The sequence below is a fragment of the Monodon monoceros genome, unplaced genomic scaffold (assembly GCF_005190385.1).
Source record: "Monodon monoceros isolate NGI ecotype Baffin Bay Population unplaced genomic scaffold, NGI_Narwhal_1 Super_Scaffold_22, whole genome shotgun sequence".
Lineage (NCBI taxonomy): Eukaryota > Metazoa > Chordata > Mammalia > Artiodactyla > Monodontidae > Monodon > Monodon monoceros.
Window position 1 is genome coordinate 12,840,226 of NW_021703779.1, and position 20,897 is coordinate 12,861,122.

General features: G+C 41.2%; 1 protein-coding gene across 2 annotated transcripts in view; it reads right to left on the reverse strand.

Moving 5' to 3' along the window:
* Window positions 1–20,897, reverse strand: part of ASB9 (ankyrin repeat and SOCS box containing 9) — a 285,544-nt gene that overhangs the window by 223,050 nt on the left and 41,597 nt on the right. The window lies entirely within an intron of this gene.

A 20,897-nucleotide genomic window follows, 5' to 3' on the forward strand; every position in this document is an offset into this window, starting at 1 on the left:
CCAGAGCAAATGCAAAGCCTAGCGCCTTGAAGGCTGTGATAAAATGAGCAGATATAGTAACAGAACAATCAAACCTCATTATCTGAGCCCCTTCACTCTGGGGCTGTAAAAGGACTGGGAGAGACGTGAGACCTTGGGACACTGTGATTTCAAGGAAAGAAAGAAACCTGCTCTGGATGACTTTTCATCATGAGATGGGCACGTGGAAACAATGAGAAAGGCACCAGGGTGCGGCTGTTTGATGACATTACAGACTAGCGTCTTCTGGGAGGAGTCTGTTTACATTTTCACTGGACTCAAAAAGATGCTACGGCTCCATTTTGGCAAGAAACAGGGGAAAATGGGCTTTATTTAAACCGCAGATGTGGTCCACATGTATAAAGATTAACAAACCATGCTCCACAGCTACATTTTGCCAGAAATGCAGAAACAGCAAAATATAATTAAAGCCTCAGACACACGTAAATCAGCCATTGCCAGCTACTCAATTTCTTGGTCAACCTATGGTTCAAGACCTAAGAGTCCTTGGCCGTAGAGATGTATTAGACAAAGAAGGTGACCTTGGACCCTTCTCTGTAACAATACCTTACATTTACAAAGAACGCTACTGTTTTTAGAGCATTATCATTTTACTTAGCAGGGTGGTTGTAAGAACAAAATCGGAAGAGGTGAGAAGTAAAGTTTTATCTTCATCTTCTATATCACCAGCACCACTATAATCCACAACAACGCCTCCATTTCACACATACATTTGTCCTTGATAATCTTTGCTGGAAATGCCCCTTCTTATTCTCCACTTCACGCCAAACTTTCAAAATCATATCCATATTTAAACTTCCATTAAAACTTCCCTGATCCATTCAACCTAATTATTTCCCATGGAGCTTTTGATATTATACGGCTACCTGCTTATTTCTTTGTACCTTTAACGCTTTTATTGGAATATGATAATGGATGATTGAATAGATGGATGGATTTTTGAATGGATGGATGGAGGGGCAGGTCAATGGAGGGATGGGTAGGACAGATAGAAGAGAAAGAGCTATGGAAAGGTAGAAAGATAGGTAGTGTAATATTACAGTTAAATATGTGGGCTCTGGAGTCACCGTGAGTTCCAATTTCAGCTCTTTTATTTACTTGCTATGTGACCTTGGTCTAGTTACTCAACCACTCAAGTCCTTGGTTTCCTCATCTGTATAATGGGACTAGTAATATTCTCCTCTAATATTATGATTTGGATTAATTGAATTCATTCATGTAAAGTGCTTAGAATAGCATTTGGTATAGAAAGCCCTCAATAAACACTAGGTGCTTTTATTTTGATACATAAATAGTGAGTTTAAAACAAAACCTACATACTTGGTTTTTTCCCATTTACCAGTCTATAAACATCATGAGGACTCACTCATGCTTTGTGTAAAATTTCAAACACACCAATGAGGCTATGAGCTCCTTGAAGCAGGGACTATGTTCTGTTCATCTTTTTATAGCCAGCACTGTGTCTTACACAGAAAAGAAATGATAGGTATTTCTCAAAAACAGGATGGAATGAATGACTATTTATTAGATTTAACTCTTAGCTGACCTAAAGAATACCAAAAGTAAATTTAAATTGTCAACTCTCTTCACTTTCCTTCCTTAGGAATACCACTAAGAAAAACGATCTAGAGAATATGTGGTATTTGTGGAAATTAATGCCTTTTACTCCAAAAACTACTAAAACTGGCTAATATTAACTAGGAATGAACAATATTGTTGCATCCTGAAGTAGATTCCCCGAAATAGCAGATGAAGCTCCCTGATGGCACTTCCTAGGAATAGGAACTCTTGGGACTGGTCCTATTTCCCACAAGGTGTCACTGCAGGGTGAGGGTTTTCAGGAGGAAGGGCTATGAAGCCAGGATCTAGTACTAACTAGTCCTGACTCTTCTCTTCTGAAAAAGAATGAGCTCCTTTACTGGTCAATGGGCAGATGCTCAGATGTTCCCTGAAATTACTCACCACCCCTTTCCAACTGGACAAATGAACCATGTGGTTAAGAGATGAAACACGGATGTCTGGCTTTGATAGGATGAAGTTCAGGAAATCCCAGAGCTGTCAGCACTCAGGAGGGGATGTCTCAGTTGGGACCCCATGAAATCAGGGACTGAGACTGCTTATTTGAGTGGTGATATCAGGAAGCATGAATGAGTGAATGGGAAGAGTGAGACATGGAAGGAGGAAAAGCCAATATTGGGGTGTCTTATCAAAGTCACTGCTGTGAGGAATGGGGGCTCCATTCCACCCCAAATCAGAGAAAATGACCACCCTGAAGAGGAAGAGGTTAGAGGATTTATACATTAGCTTCCTTCCCTCATAGTACTGGTAGTCCCTGGGGGTACTTCCCTCATATTTCTGGGCTGTGCTTGTACAAGGGCTTATTCAGCTTCCAAGGTGTCAGAAGAGACATTGAAGCAGTATGTAGAAAGGTGTGTGCTTGAGGTGAGGCCTTGTAAGGGCAAGCTGAGTCTAGATTTGCAAGGAACTGTCCAACTCAACTGCAGCTGAAATCAGTGGTAGGTCAAGGAATATGACACAGGTTCCAGAGGCATCTTCCTTTTTGTGTGTGTGTGAAATTAATTTATTTTTTGGCTGCGTTGGGTCTTCATTGCTGCGCGCAGGCTTCCTCTAGTTGCGGCGAGCGGGGGCTACTCTTTGTTGCGGCGCACGGGCTTCTCACTGCGGTGACTTGTTGCGGAGCACGGGCTCTAGGAACGCGGGCTTCAGTAGTTGTGGCACGTGGGCTCAGCAGTTGTGGCGCACGGGCTTAGTAGCTCCGCAGCACGTGGGATCTTCCCAGACCAGGGCTTGAACTTGTGTCCCCTGCATTGGCAGGTGGATTCTTAACCAGTGTGCCAACTCAGTTGGACGTCCCCAGCTCAGTTCTTTGACAGCCAAAAATTTGACAGCCAAAAATTTCAGGCAACTGTGCTAAGATGCTTCATAAATGGATCATTTCAGTGCTAATACAAACAGCGGTGCTCTTAAAGGAGGAGAAATTATTTGAATTACAGTGATTGCTTCATTCCTGTGAATTCCCTTAGCAGCAACACAATCTGTTCACCTAAAAGGGGCTTTTGAAAAGCATCCCACGTTGCAAGGCTATGCTCGATATGATGAATAAATTCACCCAGAAACATCTGTTAAGGTGCAGCTTCTACAAGGAGGCAATGATTTCTTTAAGTGTAGTGAATTACATGGAAGTACTTATACAAATACTGTCCGACATTTGAAAATCTTATCGTCCCCCTAAAGAATAAATGGCAACAATAAGGGAAAGAGGGAAAGCAGACAAGGGTTAACATTTACTCAAGTATCAGATATTGGTGCTTAGAGCTGTTATTTCATTGGTGCTTAAAGGGTTATTTCATTTCATCCACATGATAACTGTCTGTAATTTCCTGAATGTGCTGTTCTCTTTCTTGTCTCTGTCATTTAACATTTCCTTTTCAACCTCTCCTCTGCCTAGCTAAACGTTGCTCGTCCTTTAAGACACAGATCAGATACCTCTTCCAAGAACCCATCTCCAGCTCCCTCCAGGCACCTTGTTGGAGCTCCCTCCACATCCGGTACATACCTCTGTCTATCGCACTGCAATGCACAGTTTTCCAGACCTTGTCTGCTCCCCAAAGTGGACTAGGGGATCCTTGAAAATAGGGTCATTGTCTCTGTATCTCTAGCAACTAAAACAGGAGCTCTTCCTGAGTTTGGACCTGGAAATATTTGTTAGATAGATAGACAGATAGATAGATAGATAGACAGAAAGACAGATAGATTAGACAGATAGATTAGATAGATAGATTAGATTAGATAGATAGATAGATAGATAGATAGATAGATAGATAGATAGATAGATAGATAATCTCTGCTCTGGGTGTTCTTAGCCAGAAATCATGTGTTCCCTTTCACAGCAGTGCGATCGATAATTTTATGTGTTGATTTGACTGGGCCACAGGTAGGATGCCCAGGCATTTGAGTAAACATTATCCTGGGTATGTCTGTGAGAGTGTTTCTGGATGAGATTAACATTTGAATGGGGAAACTGAGTTAAGCAGATTGCCCTCTATAATGTGAGTGGGCCTCATCCAATCAGTTGAAGACATAATACAACAAAAAGGCTGACTCTCTTGCAAGCCAGACAAAACTTCTCCTATCTGGCTCCCTTTAAGCTGGAACATTGGTTTTTTTCCTGCCTTCAGACTTGAATTAAAACACTGGCTCTTCCTGGGCCTCAAGTCTGCAGGCCTCTGGACCGGAACTACACTATCAACTCTCTTGGTTCTCAAGTTTTCAAACTCAGACTAGAACTACAATATCAGCTCTCCTGGGTCTCTGGCTTGCCTATACAACCGAGTGAGCCAATTTCTTGAAATATATGTGTACATACACATCCTATTGGTTCTGTTTCTCTGGAGAACTCTGACTAATCCACATAGCTTTTTATTGGAGTCTTTTTAAAATTTAAGTCTACCACCAATATTTTACCAAAATCATAGACTATAAATTAAGATCACTGGCTAAAAAAATCCTGTCCCAAATCTCTAGGCAAATAGTGCAAAAATGCTATATATAGAAAATGCTAACTCTGGAGACACATTCACTTAAGTATTCATTTCTTATATGACTCAGGCGTTTTGGACTCACGAGTAGAGCACTATTTTACTCCCCAAAACTTCACCGTATTCTCTAGCATGCCAAAGAGCTACAAACCAAACCCAAAAAAAACCCCGAAACCCGAAAAACATCTTTAAAAATGTCACCTTCCTGATCCATTAAGGAAGCATTATACGACAGATTATGAGCTGCAGTGTCACCTATAATTCTTAATTTTTTCAGTAAATTGTACTTTCCACTTCACAGCACCACACAGTACACAATTCCCAGCATCACTGCGTCGGCGCCTGTGAGAATTCAGATAACACAGCCACCGCATGCATGTTAATGAGGTATTTATGGTTGGCTCATCCTTCCTTCTTTATTTACTTGCACTGACTTACAGAGGGTTTAAATTCCATGACTTTAAAAACTGCATTGTTTTATGTCCGTCGGCTTGATACAGGCTGGCATCTCTCGGGAGACAAGAGCATATTCATCATCAAGGATCCCTTTTCAGGACTTCCCTGGTGGTCCAATGGGTAAGACTCCACACTCCCAATGCAGGGGGCCCAGGTTCAATGCCTGGCCGGGGAACTAGGTCCCACATGCCACAACTAAGACCCCGCACAGCACGCATGCGTGCATAAATGCATAAGTAAATAAATAAGTAAATGATCCCCTTTCTCTTGGAATGATTTTCACCTTGACTTCTAATGTAAATTATTTGCTTCACTGTTCTAACATCTCTAAAAATACAGTTGCTTTGCTGTCTGAGATGGATCTTGTTACCTTCCTCTCACCTATTAACCATCAGCAATGGCAAATCAAATTCTTAGATCTTTTCTCTCAATAAAATTAGATTATATGTGTATCAGCCAGGGTTTGGCCACAAAAACAGAAACCACTCTAGGTATTTTGAACAGGAAGGGATTTTTTCTTTGAATTTTATTTTTATACAGCAGGTTCTTATTAGTTATCTATTTTATACATATTGGTGTACATATGTCAATCCCAATCTCCCAATTCATCCCACCACCACCGCCCCCCGACCACTTGCCCCCCTTGGTGTCCATATGTTTGTTCTCTACATCTGTGTCTCAATTTCGGCCCTGCAAACTGGTTCACCTGTACCATTTTTCTAGATTCCACATATATGCGTTAATATACGACATTTGTTTTCTTTTTCTGACTTACTTCACTCTGTATGACAGTCTCTAGGCCCACTCACATCTCTACAAATGACCCAATTTCGTTCCTTTCTATGGCTGAGTAATATTCCATTGTATATATGTACCACGTCTTCTTTATCCATTCGTCTGTCGATGGGCATTTAGGTTGCTTCAGTGACCTGGCGGTTGTAAATAGAGCTGCACTGAACACTGGGGTGCATGTGTCTTTACGAGCAAGAAGGGATTTGCCATAGGGAATTAGAGGCTTACACAGCTCCTGGAAGGGTCGTAGGAATGAAAGTCAGGGAAACTGATCAGGAAGTACAAAAGTCACAGGAACTGCCACCAATGACCTCAGATGCCTGCAGTCTTAAAGTGGGCAGTTTTCAGGAGCTCATCTACAGCTCTTGTCACCTGCTTCCAACCACCACAGAAAGATAATGGCTTTCCAAACTGTGCTCTCGTTAACAGAATGAAACTGGAACTCTCATGGCAAGGCATCTGGGAGATGTAGTTTCTAATCTACAGGAGAGGGGAGAGCTCAGAAGGCCTGAGATCCTACTCAGTATCCACAGAGGATATTTGATACACTATGTGAACACGTGCAGTAAAACAATGAAGTGCCAAGACTGCAGAGCCAAGAGTTCGCTCAGTGCTGGTAATGACAAGATCTAAGCAAAAGCATTTGGCCCATAATAATCAGGAATGAATGAGTGGGAAGAGTGGGACAGGGAAGGAGGAAAAGCCAATATCAGAGTACCTTTTCAAAGTCACTGCTGTGAGAAACGAGGGCACCATTTTACAACAAAAGCAGAAAAAAGTGACCACCCTAAAGATGGGGGGTTGGAGCATTTATACATTAGCTTCCTTCTGTCATAGTGAGGGTAGATCCTGAGGGTACTTCCCTCATATTTCTGGCCTATGCTCGTACAAGAGCCTATTGAATTTCCAAGATGTCAGAAGAGATCTTGAAGCAGAATGCAGAAAGGTGTGTGCTTGAGGTGGGGCCTTGTAAGTCTAGATTTTCAAGAACTGTCCAACTTGGCTGCAGCTGAAATCAGTGGTAGCCCAAGGAACATGACACAGGTTCCAGAGGCATCTTCCTTAAGAGATCAACCCAAAGCTTCCCCTTTCCTTCACTGGCTTCTTCCTGAAAGAGTGGCCATCTCCACTTCCTCACCTACCATTTGTTTCCAACCTCCATGATCGAATTTCAAACTCGATTAAGCCAAGTTACTGTTTGATTGTCGTATTGATGACTGCCATATCAGATGGTCACTTCTCAGTTCTTACGTTTGGGAGTTGTTGGTATAAAGATGGCATTTACAGCCATGAGGCTGGGTAAGGCCACCTGTAGCTTTATGGATCATTAGGAGTGTGGTGCCATTTTGCTTAAGAGGACAGAGACAGTGGGCACCCTAGGTGGTGATTGATGGGATTCTCTGAATGTCCCTCTGAGCTTCAACGTCTGTTCTTCCAACCTACAGAAGAATGACATTGGAAGCTATTCTTTTGTGTTCTGAGGACTCTTCTGTTTCCCAGAATCTCCAAATACTTTGCTAGAGGGTACCTTGGGCTTTCATGAACAAACATCCGAGCACGAACAGTTAGCAGCCAGCAGACTCCAAGATGGTTGCATAAACGGATCATGGTTTCTATGGTGGGAAAAGGGACCACAAGAGGTGATTAAGGAGTGCCACTCATTACAAGTTTGCCCTACTTCACAATCTGCCGTAGGTCTGGTCGGAGTCCCAATACCATCTCCCACAACCCTGTGAAAATGCGCTCCCTTACTCCTCTCCCATCATTGTCATTGTCCCAACATGGCCTTTCCTTTCCACAAGGCAATATAGGTCAGAGTTGGAATATTGTTTGAAGACCCATTTATCGAGCTGAGCCCAAGCCCTGAGAATCCGCCGCCACTGCGCAGGTTCCTGCGGCCGCCCTCGCCCCACAGTTAAGACTTTATTGTTGATGTTTTCATTAGGCAAGTAAAGAGCTTTTAGGCCCATCAGTAACTATGAACTCATCAAAGATAACAAAACTTAAGATCTGCTTTTAAAACTAATGATGTGAATGTTTTAAGACAAATGAAGAATTTGAAAAACTCATTTCTACTGTCTGACTTAAATTCATGTGAAAACAGAGAGACCTTCAAGATGGCAGAGGAGTAAGACGTGGAGATCACCTTCCTCCCCACAAATACATCAGAAATACATCTACATGTGGAACAACTCCTACAGAACACTTACTGAATGCTGGCAGAAGACCTCAGACTTCCCAAAAGGCAAGAAACTCCCCACGTACCTGGCCGTGTGGCTGACAGGGTCTTGGTGCTCCGGCCAGGTGTCAGGCCTGTGCCTCTGAAGTGGGAGAGTTCAGGACACTGGTCCACCAGAATCCTCCCAGCTCCACATAATATCAAATGCAGAAAGCTCTCCCAGACATATCCATCTCAACATTAAGACCCAGCTCCACTCAACAACCAGCAAGCTACAGTGCTGGACACCCTATGCCAAACAACTAGCAAGATAGGAATACAACCTCACCCATTAGCAGAGAGGCTGCTTAAAATCATAATAAGGTCACAGACACCCCAAAACACACCATCGGACGTGGTCCTGCCCACCAGAAAGACAAGATCTAGTCTCATCCACCAGAACACAGGCACTAGTCCCCTCCACCAGGAAGCCCACACAACCCACTGAACCAACCTTAGCCACTGGGGACAGACATCAAAAACAACAGGAACTATGAAACTGCAGCCTGCGAAAAGGAGACCCTAAACACAGTAAGTTAAGCAAAATGAGAAGACAGAGAAACATACAGCAGACGAAGGAGCAAGGTAAAAACCCACCAGACCAAACAAATGAAGAGGAAATAGGCAGTCTACCTGAAAAAGAATTCACAGTAATGATAGTACAGATGATCCAAAATCTTGGAAATAGAATGGAGAAAATACAAGAAACATTTAACAAGGACCTAGAAGAACTAAACAGCAAACAACAATGATGAACAGCACAATAAATGAAATTAAAAATTCTCTAGAAGGGATCCATAGCCGAATAACTGAGGGAGAAGAACGGGTAAGTGACCTGGAAGATAAAATAGTGGAAATAGCTACTGCAGAGCAGAATAAAGGAAAAAGAATGAAAAGAACTGAGGACAGTCTCAGAGACCTCTGGGACAACATTAAACGCACCAACATTCGAATTATAGGAGTTCCAGAAGAAGAAAGGAAAAAGAAAGGGACTGAGAAAATATTTGAAGAGATTCTAGTTGAAAATTTCCCTAATATGGGAAAGGAAACAGTCAATCAAGTCCAGGAAGTGCAGAGAGTCCCGTACAGGATAAATCCAAGAAGAAACATTCCAAGACACGTATTAATCAAACTATCAAAAATTAAATACAAAGAAAAAAATACTAAAAGCGCAAGGGAAAAGCAACAAATAACATACAAGGGAATCCCCATAAGATTTACAGCTGATCTCTCAGCAGAAACTCTGCAAGCCAGAAGGGAGTGGCAGGACATACTTAAAGTGATGAAAGGGAAAAACCTCCAACCAAGACTACTCTACCGAGCAAGGATCTCATTCAGATTTGACAGAGAAGTTAAAACCTTTACAGATAAGCAAAAGCTAAGAGAATTCAGCACCACCAAACCAGCTTTACAACAAATGCTAAAGGAACTTCTCTAGGCAGGAAACACAAGAGAAGGAAAAGACCTATAATAACGAACCCAAAACAATTTAGAAAATGGTAATAGGAACATACATATCGATAACTATCTTACATGTAAATGGATTAAATACTCCCACCAAAAGACGCAGATTGGCTGAATGGTTACAAAAACAAGACCCGTATATATGCTGTCTACAAGAGACCCACTTCAGACCTAGGGACACATACAGACTGAAAGTAAGGGGATGGAAAAAGATATTCCATGCAAATGGAAATCAAAAGAAAGCTGGAGTAGCAATTCTCATATCAGACAAAATAGACTTTAAACTAAAGACTATTACAAGAGACAAAGAAGCACACTACATAATGATCAAGGGATCAATCCAAGAAGAAGATACAACAGTTGTAAATATTTATGCACCCAACACAGGAGCACCTCAATACGTAAGGCAAACGCTAACAGCCATAAAAGGGGAAATCGACAGTAACACAATCATAGTAGGGGACTTTAACACCCCACTTTCACCAATGGACACATCATCCAATATGAAAATAAATAAGGTAACACAAGCTTTAAATGATACATTAGATCAGATGGACTTAATTGATATTTATAGGACATTCCATCCAAAAACAACAGAATACACTTTCTGCTCAAGTGCTCGTGGAACATTCTCCAGGATAGATCATATCTTGGGTCACAAATCAAGCCTTGGTAAATTTAAGAAAACTGAAATCATACCAAGTATCTTTTCTGACCACAACACTATGAGACTAGATATCAATTACAGGAAAAAATCTGTAGAAAATACAAACACATGGAGGCTAAACAATATAATACTTAATAACCAAGAGATCACTGAAGAAATCAGAGGAAATCAAAAAATACCTAGAAACAAATGACAATGAAAACACGACAACCCAAAACCTATGGTATGCAGCAAAAGCAGTTCTAAGAGGGAAGCTTACAACAATACAATCCTACCTCAAGAAACAAGAAACGTCTCAAATAAACAACCTAACCTTACACCTAAAGCAATTAGAGAAAGAAGAACAACAATACCCCAAAGTTAGCAGAAGGAAAAATATCATAAAGATCAGATCACAAATAAATGAAAATGAAATGAAGGAAACAACAGCAAAGATCAATAAAACTAAATGCTGGTTCTTTGAGAAGATAAACAAAATTGATAAATCATTTGCCAGACGCATCAAGAAAAAAGGGAGAAGACTCAAATCAACAGAATTAGAAACGAAAGCGGAGAAGTAACAACTGACACTGCAGAAATACAAAGGATCACGAGAGATTACTACAAATATATGCCAATAAAATGGACAACCTGGAAGAAATGGACAAATTCTTAGAAAAGCACAACCTTCCGAGACTAAACCAGGAAGAAATAGAAAATATAAACAGACCAGTCACAAGCATCACATCTCTGAAATTGAGACTGTGATTAAAAATCTTCCAACAAACAAAAGCCCAGGACCAGATGGCTTCACAGGCGAATTCTATCAAACATTTACAGAAGAGCTAACACCTATCCTTCTCAAACTCTTCCAAAATATAGCAGAGGGAGGAACACTCCCAAACTCATTCTACCAGGCCACCATCACCCTGATACCAAAATCAGACAAGGATGTCACAAAGAAAGGAAGCTACAGGCCAATATCATTGATGAACATAGATGCAAAAATCCTCAACAAAATACTAGCAAAAAGAATCCAACAGCACTTTAAAAGAATCATACACCATGGTCAAGTGGGGTTTACCCCAGGAATGCAAGGATTCTTCAATATACGCCAATCAGTGTGATACATCATATTAACAAATTGAAGGAGAAAAACCATATGATCATCTCAACAGATGCAGAAAAAGCTTTCCACAAAATTCAACACCTACCTATGATAAAAAAAAAAACCCACAAAGTAGGCATAGAGAGAACTTACCTCAACATAATAAAGGCCATATATGACAAACCCACAGCCAACACTATTCTCAATGATGAAAAACTGAAACCATTTCCTCTAAGATCAGGAACAAGAAATGCTGTCCACTCTCACCACTATTATTCAACATAGTTTTGGAAGTTTTAGCCAGAGCAATCAGAGAAGAAAAAAAAAAAAAGAAAGGAATCCAAATCGGAAAACAAGAAGTAAAGCTGTCACTGTTTGCAGATGACATGATACTATACATAGAGAATCCTAAAGATGCTACCAGAAAACTACTAGAGGTAATCAATGAATTTGGTAAAGTAGCAGGATACAAAATTAATTCACAGAAGTCTCTTGCATTCCTATACACTAATGCTGAAAAATCTGAAAGAGAAATTAAGGAAAAACTCCCATTTACCACTGCAACAAAAAGAATAAAATACCTAGGAATAGACCTACCTAAGGAGACAAAAGACCTGTATGCATAAAACTATAAGACACTGATGAAAGAAATTAAAGATGATACAAACAGGGCCTTCCCTGGTGGCGTAATGGTTAAGAATCTGCCTGCCAATGCAGGGGACACGGGTTCGAGCCCTGGTCTGGGAAGATCCCACATGCCACGGAGCAACTAGGCCCATGAGCCACAACCACTGAGCCTGCGTGTCTGGAGCCCGTGCTCTGCAACAAGAGAGGCCTCGACAGTGAGAGGCCCACGCACCGCGATGAAGAGTGGCCCCCGCTTGCCACAACTAGAGAAAGCCCTCGCACAGAAACGAAGTCTCAACACAGCCATAAATAAATAAATAAATAAATAAATTTAAAAAAAGAAATTGAATACAATATTTCTTTTTAAAAAAAAAAGATGATACAAACAGACGGAGAGATATACCATGTTTTTGGATTGGAAGAATCAACATTGTGAAAATGACTATACTACCCAAAGCAATCTACAGATTCAATGCAATCCCTATCAAACTACCAATGTCATTTTTCACAGAATTACAACAAAAAAGTTCACAATTTGTATGGAAACACAAAAGACCCCGAATAGCCAAAGCAATCTTGAGAAAGAAAAACGGAGCTGGAGGAATCCGGCTCCCCGACTTCAGACTATACTACAAAGCTACAGTAATCAAGACAGTATGGTACTGGCACAAAAACAGAAATATATATCAATGGAACAGGATAGAAAGCCCAGAGATAATCCCACACACATATGGTCACCTTATTTTTGATAAAGGAGGCAAGAATATACAATGGAGAAAAGACAGCCTCTTCAAAAAGTGGTGCTGGGAAAACTGGACAGCTACATGTAAAAGAATGAAATTAGAACACTCCCTAACACCATACACAAAAATAAACTCCAGGTGGATTACAGACTTAAATATAAGACCGCACACTCTAAAACTTTTAGAGGAAAACCACTGTTTGACATAAACCATAGCCAGATCTTTTCTGACCCACCTCCTAGAGTAACAGAAATAAAAACAAAAATAAACAAATGGGACTTAATGAAACTTAAACTTAAAAGCTTTTGCACAGCAAAGGAAACCATAAACAATACAAAAAGGTAGCCCTCAGAATGGAAGAAAATATTTTCAAATGAAGCAACTGACAAAAGATTAATCTTCAAAATTTACAAGCAGCTCATGCAGCTCAATATCAAAAAACCAAACAACCCAATCCAAAAATGGGCAGAAGACCTAAACAGACGTTTCTCCAAAGAAGATATACAGATTGCCAACAGACACATGAAAGGATGCTCAACATCACTAATCATTCGAGAAATGCAATCAAAACTACAATGAGGTATCACCTCACACCGGTCAGAATGGCCATCATCAAAAAAACTACAAACAATAAATGCTGGAGAGGATGTGGAGAAAAGCGAACCCTCTTGCACTGTTTGTGGGAATGTAAATTGATACAGACACTATGGAGAACCATATGGAGGTTCCTTAGAAACTAAAAAGAGAACTACCATATGACCCAGCAATCCCACTACTGGGCATATACCCTGAGAAAACCATAATTCAAAAAGAGTCATGTACCACAATGTTCATTGCAGCTCTATTTACAATAGCCAGGACATAGAAGCAACCTAAGTGTCCACTGACAGATGAATGGTTAAAGAAGATGTGGCACATATACACGATGGAATATTAGTCAGCCACAGAAAGAAACGAAATTGAGTTATTTGTAGTGAGGTGGATGGACCTAGAGTCTGTCATACAGAGTGAAGTAAGTGAGAAAGAGAAAAACAAATACCGTATGCTAACACATATATATGGAATCTAAAAAAAAAATGGTTATGAAGAACCTAGGGGCAAGATGGGAATAAAGATGCAGACCTACTAGAGAATGGACTTGAGGACACAGGGAGGGGGAAGGGTTAGCTGGGACGAAGTGAGAGAGTGGCATGGACATATATACACTACCAAACGTAAAATAGGTAGCTAGTGGGAAGCAGCTGCATAGCACAGGGAGATCAGCTCAGTGCTTTGTGACCACCTAGAGGGGTGGGATAGGGAGGGTGGGAGGGAGACGTAAGACGGAGGAGATACGGGGATGTTTGTATATGTATGGCTGATTCACTTTATTATAAAGCAGAAACTAGCACATCATTGTAAAGCAATTATAGTGCAATAAAGATGTTAAAAGAAAAAAAAACATTTATCACCCAGTCGCTCTACCGTGTGAGTTATGACTGCATTCAAGTTCTTTATTTGGATAAGAGCTAAAAATAATATTAATTAGGAGGATGACATATGCACAATATATTATGATTGATATATGACAGATCAATATTCGGTGATAGTACATCAATATTTTAGCATAAGGTAACTCAACAAAGGAGTTCCAAGTGTGGACGCTTTCCTGGGTGGTGCCAGAGCCTTGCTAGCCTTCCCTGATCCTGGCTGCCCCTTTTTATGCACAGGAACGATGAAAACAGGAGAGAAGCGAGTAGCTTCCATGAAGCAATCTTAAGTCCAAAGCAGAGTCGTGTTTGGAAAATGTGTCAGAACAGACAAAAGGGTATACCTTTCCTTCCCTTCTTTCCCTGGCCACTTTGGTCCTCCTTTGAGACCCTCGTCTCTGCAAGCCTGACGCTACCAGGCAGTTCTGTGCACCCTTCTCTACGCCAGGGTTTCACACTGTTGGCTGCTCACGGTCTAGGCCAGGGCTCCTTGTGGTAAGCGCTGTCCTGAACGCCATCGGACGGTTAGCAGTGTCATCAACCTCCACCCACCAGACGGCAGTAAGCACCTCCAGACATTGTCAAACGCCGCTGGGAAGGGCCTAAATACCCGCCGAAGGAGGACACCCACAGGCCCAAGACGTCAGCGAACCCAAGAGGACTCCCGAAGATTCTACTGCATTGCAAAGGATGGAGGAAGGGCTGCTGGGTGTCAGCACTGAATTTAGATGATTGCCGGATGCGGTTAGAACCCAGATCAATAACTGAAACAGAACCTGAGGGGTGCATATTTCTCAGCCTAGAGGGTACGGCTGAGCAGGGCTTTTCTCTTTCTTTCTTTTTTTTTTTTTTTTTCGCGGTACGCGGGCCTCTCACTGTTGTGGCCTCTCCCGTTGCCGAGCACAGGCTCCGGACGCGCAGGCTCAGCGGCCATGGCTCACGGGCCCAGCCGCTCCGCGGCACGTGGGATCCTCCCGGACCGGGGCACGAACCCGCACCCCCCGCATCGGCAGGTGGACTCTCAACCACTGCGCCACCAGGGAAGCCCTTTTCTCTTTCTTTAAGTGGAGGCTTCAGCCAAAAGCATTTCTGAATAGCCGAGCCCTATAAACGAATCTCTGGTTACCTGAGAAGCGAAAATCAGCAGAGGTGCTGGTTTCCTGCTGTGTTCACGCATCTCCTTAAGCTTTCATTTTACCCTCAGCAATAATGTGCCCAATGCCAGTCCATTTGTGACCTGCTCATGGGGTGCATTTTCAGATTTTTCTGCCTTCACGTTGTCTGTGGCCTCTTTGGGAACGCTCCCTGATTGCTCTCCAATCATTTCCCACCCCTTTCGAGAACATTAGGTATTAATTCAAGCTTGTCAAATCTTATATGATATATTCCATTCAGGAGATAATACCTCATCAACCTTACCTGGCACTGGAAAATTCAGTTTCTCAAGATACCAGCTGTTATCCTGGAGACCTCGCATATCTGTTTGGAACAGCTAATAGCAAATGTTCTTGCTGAGCTCATTTTTTGCAGCCAGTAAATTTCTATCAATTATACGTAAAGTCTACCTCAATGAATCTTACAAAATAAAGAAAATGAATCAATTTATGACGTGTAAGTTAAGTGCTTCTCTGTCATCACCCTAAATAACAACAAATACAATAACACTACAGCACATACATGCAAGTTACAGGATTTTTTGGAAGACGTTTTTGTGTGAAGGCTATTGTTGCTTGGTTTCAAAAAAAGAAAACACTGGACTGTGGAGTAGTCTTTGATAAGGCTGGGGGCCCATCTTTTTGGATATCTAATCAACATGACACAAATCCTTTTCGTTTGTTTTAATGGTTACCAGTGTTGAAAAGTCAATCCATAGAGGCACATTGTTACAAACGGAATTAAACTTCCACAGCTCATTTTACAAGGTGCAGATAATCTTCTCTCAAAGACATCAGAATTCTCCAGAGCTGTTTGTTTGTTTGGCTTTGTTTTGGTGGTGGTGCTGCTGGGTTTGTTTTTTTTTAATTGAGGTGTACTTGACATATAACCTTATATTAGTTTCCAGTGTACAACATAATGATTCCATATTTGTATATATTGCAAAATGATCACCACTATACATCTAGTTAACAGTCATCATCATACATAGTTACAGAATTTTTCTTGTGGTGAGAACTTTTGAGATCTGCTCTCTTAGCAACTTTCAAATCTGCTCCCTTAGAACTTTCTGAGTTCAACTCCAGTTATGAAAATAATCAACAGACAGGAAGATCGTGGTCATGCGCAATCTAGCAGCAGGTTAATAACTACAGGAATTTCAGAAAAGTGAGGAACAGAAAAGGTATTTCAGAATATTTGCAAGAACTACAGTGTGATACAAAAACATCTGTGAGATCTATGGATAGCAGTGTTAACAAGTACTGCAAATACTACTCTGGTTGCCTGGTTTGTTTGGTTTTTTTTTTTTTTCATTCAGTGCTGACCTTTTACTTGACATTTTATTTTCTTTCATATTATAGTTGATTTACAATGTTGTGTTAGTTTCAGGTGTACAGCAAAGTGATTCAGTTATACATATACATATATGCCTGAATCCTTAATTGAAAGAAATGCTCAACTTCAGTTAGAGGTTAATGAAAATATAGATTTTTTTAAAATTCAAATTTACAGGCCTCTTGAATTCTATCCAGAGACTCCTAGGTTAAGAATTCCTGTTCTGGGGACTTCCCTGGTGGTCCAGTGGTTAAGACTTTGCCTTCCAACGCAGGGAGTGCGGTTTCGATCCCTGGTCCGGGAGCTAAAATCCCACATGCCTCAGGGCCAAAAAACCAAAACACAGAACAGAAGCAATGTTGTAACAAATTCAATAAAGACTTTAAAAATGGTTCACAGCAAAAAACTCTAAAAAAAAAAAAGAATTCCTGTTCTAATGGACTGACAGAGTCCATTGCAACATGAAGGGAAAAACAAAGCAAAGTCCAGAAACATTTCAAAGGCAACATGATTCAGATTTCCACCTGGTATCTGCTCCTTACCTCTTTGAGATCATCTACTAAGTTTTTCCCCATCATTTATTCAGCCTTGACCTCAGAGACCCCCTTGTGTTCCCCCGAATACAATCCTGCCCCAGGGCCTTGGCATTTGCTGATCTCCCTGCCAGGGGCGGTGCGGGGAGCTGCCTTCAGATTTCTACATAGCTGCTTCTGTCACCACCCTGAGATTTTGGCTTAAATGTCACGCTCTCAGTTAAGCTCTCCCTGACTTAATATTTAGAATTGCAGTCTGTTATAGGTTATTACAAGATATTGAATATAGTTATATAGTTCCCTGTGCTATACAGTCTTTAACTACTATATATATAGTAGTGTGTATCTGTTAATCTTAAACTCCTAATTTATCCCTTTTGTAATAACCTATGATGGAAAAGAAAAGAATATATATATGGATATAGACATATAGATAGATAGATAGATCTGAATCACTTTGCTGTACACCTGAAACTAACACAATACTATAAAATCAACTAGAGTTCAATCTAAAAAAAAGAATTGCAATCTGTGCTATGGGAGTTAACTGCAGCATGCCTATAACTAGCCTAAGCTGTTCTTTTGAAATAAGAAATGCATCTGTATGGCACTGACCTCTGGCCAAGGCATAAAACCTATTAATTAATCATGCTGCTGTGTGACCATGGGTTTGAGGACTTTGGGAAGGTTTGTACCAGCTTGTCAGCACTGTTTATTGACAATAGACAGATTCATGATCTGCGTCTGGTCAGGGTGAGACCCTCAGAGGTCTCTGTTGTTAAAGCTGGTTACACAGCAGAAATATGCATAGGGAGCCAGAAAAATATGAATAACTCCAGCCAAGACTCCGTTTGGGGTTCCCTGATTCCCAGGGGTGCCATGTACACATCCGTGGCTCCTGATCAGAAAGCAAGAGTGCATCGTGCCACAGCCCTTACAGACAGAGGACGATAGATCCCTATGAATGCTCTTTTCTCTAGTGGCTATTCTTCTCCTGTAATAAACTCCAGATTTGTAAGCATTTCACTGAAGTTCCTACGGGTCTTCTTCAGCAATCAAACCCTGTTGAACTGTCACCATTAGTGCGTAATTCTGACCACGACTCTCCCTCCTGCTTGTCTGGTTTTCCTGTCTTCATGGCACTTAGCGTCATCTGACATACTATATATTTTACTGATTGACTGTGTTTATCACATTAACATATTCACTGACTGTTCCTTTAGTATTATTTTTTACAGTCCTCTCGCTGGGGAAGTCCATGAGGGTAGGGTTTCTGGTCCATTTTTTTTTTTTTACTGCAGTATCTCTGGACCATAGCACAGCAACTGTATTTATTATTTGATGAATAAAAGAATGAACTGAAGGGGACTTCCCTGGTGGTGCAGTGGTTAAGAATCCGCCTGCCAATGCAGGGGACACGGGTTCAAGCAAGCCCTGGTCCGGGAAGATCCCACACGCCATGAAGCAACTAAGCCCGTGCGCCACAACTACTAAGCCTGCGCTCTAGAGCCTGTGAGCCACAACTACTGAAGCCCGCGCACCTAGAGCCCGTGCTCCGCAACAAGAGAAGCCACTGCAATGAGAAGCCCGCTCACTGTGATAAAGAGTAGACGCCGGTCACCGCAACTAGAGAAAGCCCGCACGCAGCAATGAAGACCCAACGCAGCCAAAAATTATAAATAAATAAAATAAAATAAAATAATTTTTTAAAAAATAATATATATCTATATACCATATCTTCTCTACCATATCTACAATATTCCATTGTATATATATACAGAATGGAATACTCCTCAACCGTAAAAAAGAATGAAATAATGCCATTTGCAGCAACATGGATGAACCTACAGATTATCATACTAAGTGAAGTAAGTCAGACAGAGAAAGACAAATACCATATGATATCACTTATATGTGGAATCTAAAAAAATAGTACAAATGAATTTATTTACAAAAGAGAAACAAGCTCACAGACACAGAAAACAAACTAATGGTTACCAAAGGGGAAGGGCGTGGGGGAGGGATGGATTGGGAGTTTGGGGTTAGCACATGCAAACTATTATATAGAGAATGGATAAACAACAAGGTCTTACTCTATAGCACAGGGAACTATATTCAATATCCTATGGTAAACCATAATGGAAAGGAACATAAAAAAGAATGCATACATATGTATAACTGAATCACTTTGCTGTACAGCAGAAACTAACACAACATTGTAAATCTACTCTACTTCAACCAAATAAATTTTTTAAAAAAAATAATGAGCTTCCCTGGTGGTGCAGTGGTTGGGAGTCCGCCTGCCGATGCAGGGGACGCGGGTTCGTGCCCCGGTCCGGGAGGATCCCACGTGCCGCAGGGCGGCTGGGCCCGTGAGCCATGGCCGCTGAGCCTGCGCTTCCGGAGCCTGTACTCTGCAACGGGAGAGGCCACAACAGTGAGAGGTCCGCGTACCGCAAAAAATATATATTAAAAAATAAGCTATTGTCATTATGTTGCCTCCACTAGGTCAGGTAAAGCGTTTGCTGAAAGGCTCCTCTAAACTGAGAGCAGCCAAACGTCCAATACTGTCCTGTTAGTCCACATGACATGAAAACAAGCTTCCGAACTAATTTCTGAGTCATTCTTTTCATGACTAACCAGCTTATTCAGAGAAGCTCATTATGCCAGACTCTCCACTTAAAGACAGACCTTTGCTCACTGTGACAAACCTAAGACGATGAAAGTTTACAGGGAAAGTCATCTGTTTGGATGAGTTCTTCGAGCATGCTAGAGTTGGAAGTCTCACATCAAACTAAAGTTTTTCTCCCTTCTAAAGTAGCTGTCTCCACAGATGTAGAAAACAGGCTTATGGTTACCAGAGGGGAGAGGGGAGGGATAAACTGGGAGATTGGGAGTGACATATCCACACTACTATATATAAAATAGATAACTGATAAGGACCTACTGTATAGCACAGGGAACTCTACTCAATACTCTGTAATGACCTATATGGGAAAAGAATCTAAAAAAGGTGGACATATGCATATGTATAACTGACTCACTTTGCTGTACGCCTGAAACTAACACAATATTGTAAATCAACTATACTTCAATAAAATATTTTTAAAATAAAAATAAAAAACTTAGGGAATATAAAATCCATGATGCTAAAAAATAAACAAATAAATAAAAATAAGGTAGCTATCTCCAATCCGGACCTAGAGTGGAAATCCCATGAGACACAGAAACCCACAGCATCAGGAAACTATCTACCAGCCTCATTGAACAACCAATTTGGCATCACTACCATGGTGGGGGATGCCTAGTAGAATGGCTGCCTTCCATCCACCGTTTATTGAACTAAAGACAGAGAGCTGCTTATTCATTCATCAGAGGGAAAGGAGTCATCATTGATCAGGCGTAGAAAAGAGAGTCCGCGTAGAGCCTTGGGATCTGGGACATCAGGATTTTCACTGATCAAAAGCTTTCCACAACTCTGGGGTAGTGTTTTCATAGTAGCTGGTACTAGTACACATGCTTTGTTCTTCCTTTCTTCTGCTGCTAAATCCCCAAACAGCAGAATACATTTTCACTAAACCCAATTAACATAGGAAGTGATTGGATCAGAAGAACTTATTAATAAGCCAAAGGGCACAACAGGGCCTGTCTCCATCAGTAACTGCCAGTAGCTAGGGGCTCTGGAGGAATTTTTTTTCTTAACTTTTTTCCATCACTGCAGTTTGACAGGTTCAGAGCATAACTGATACAACC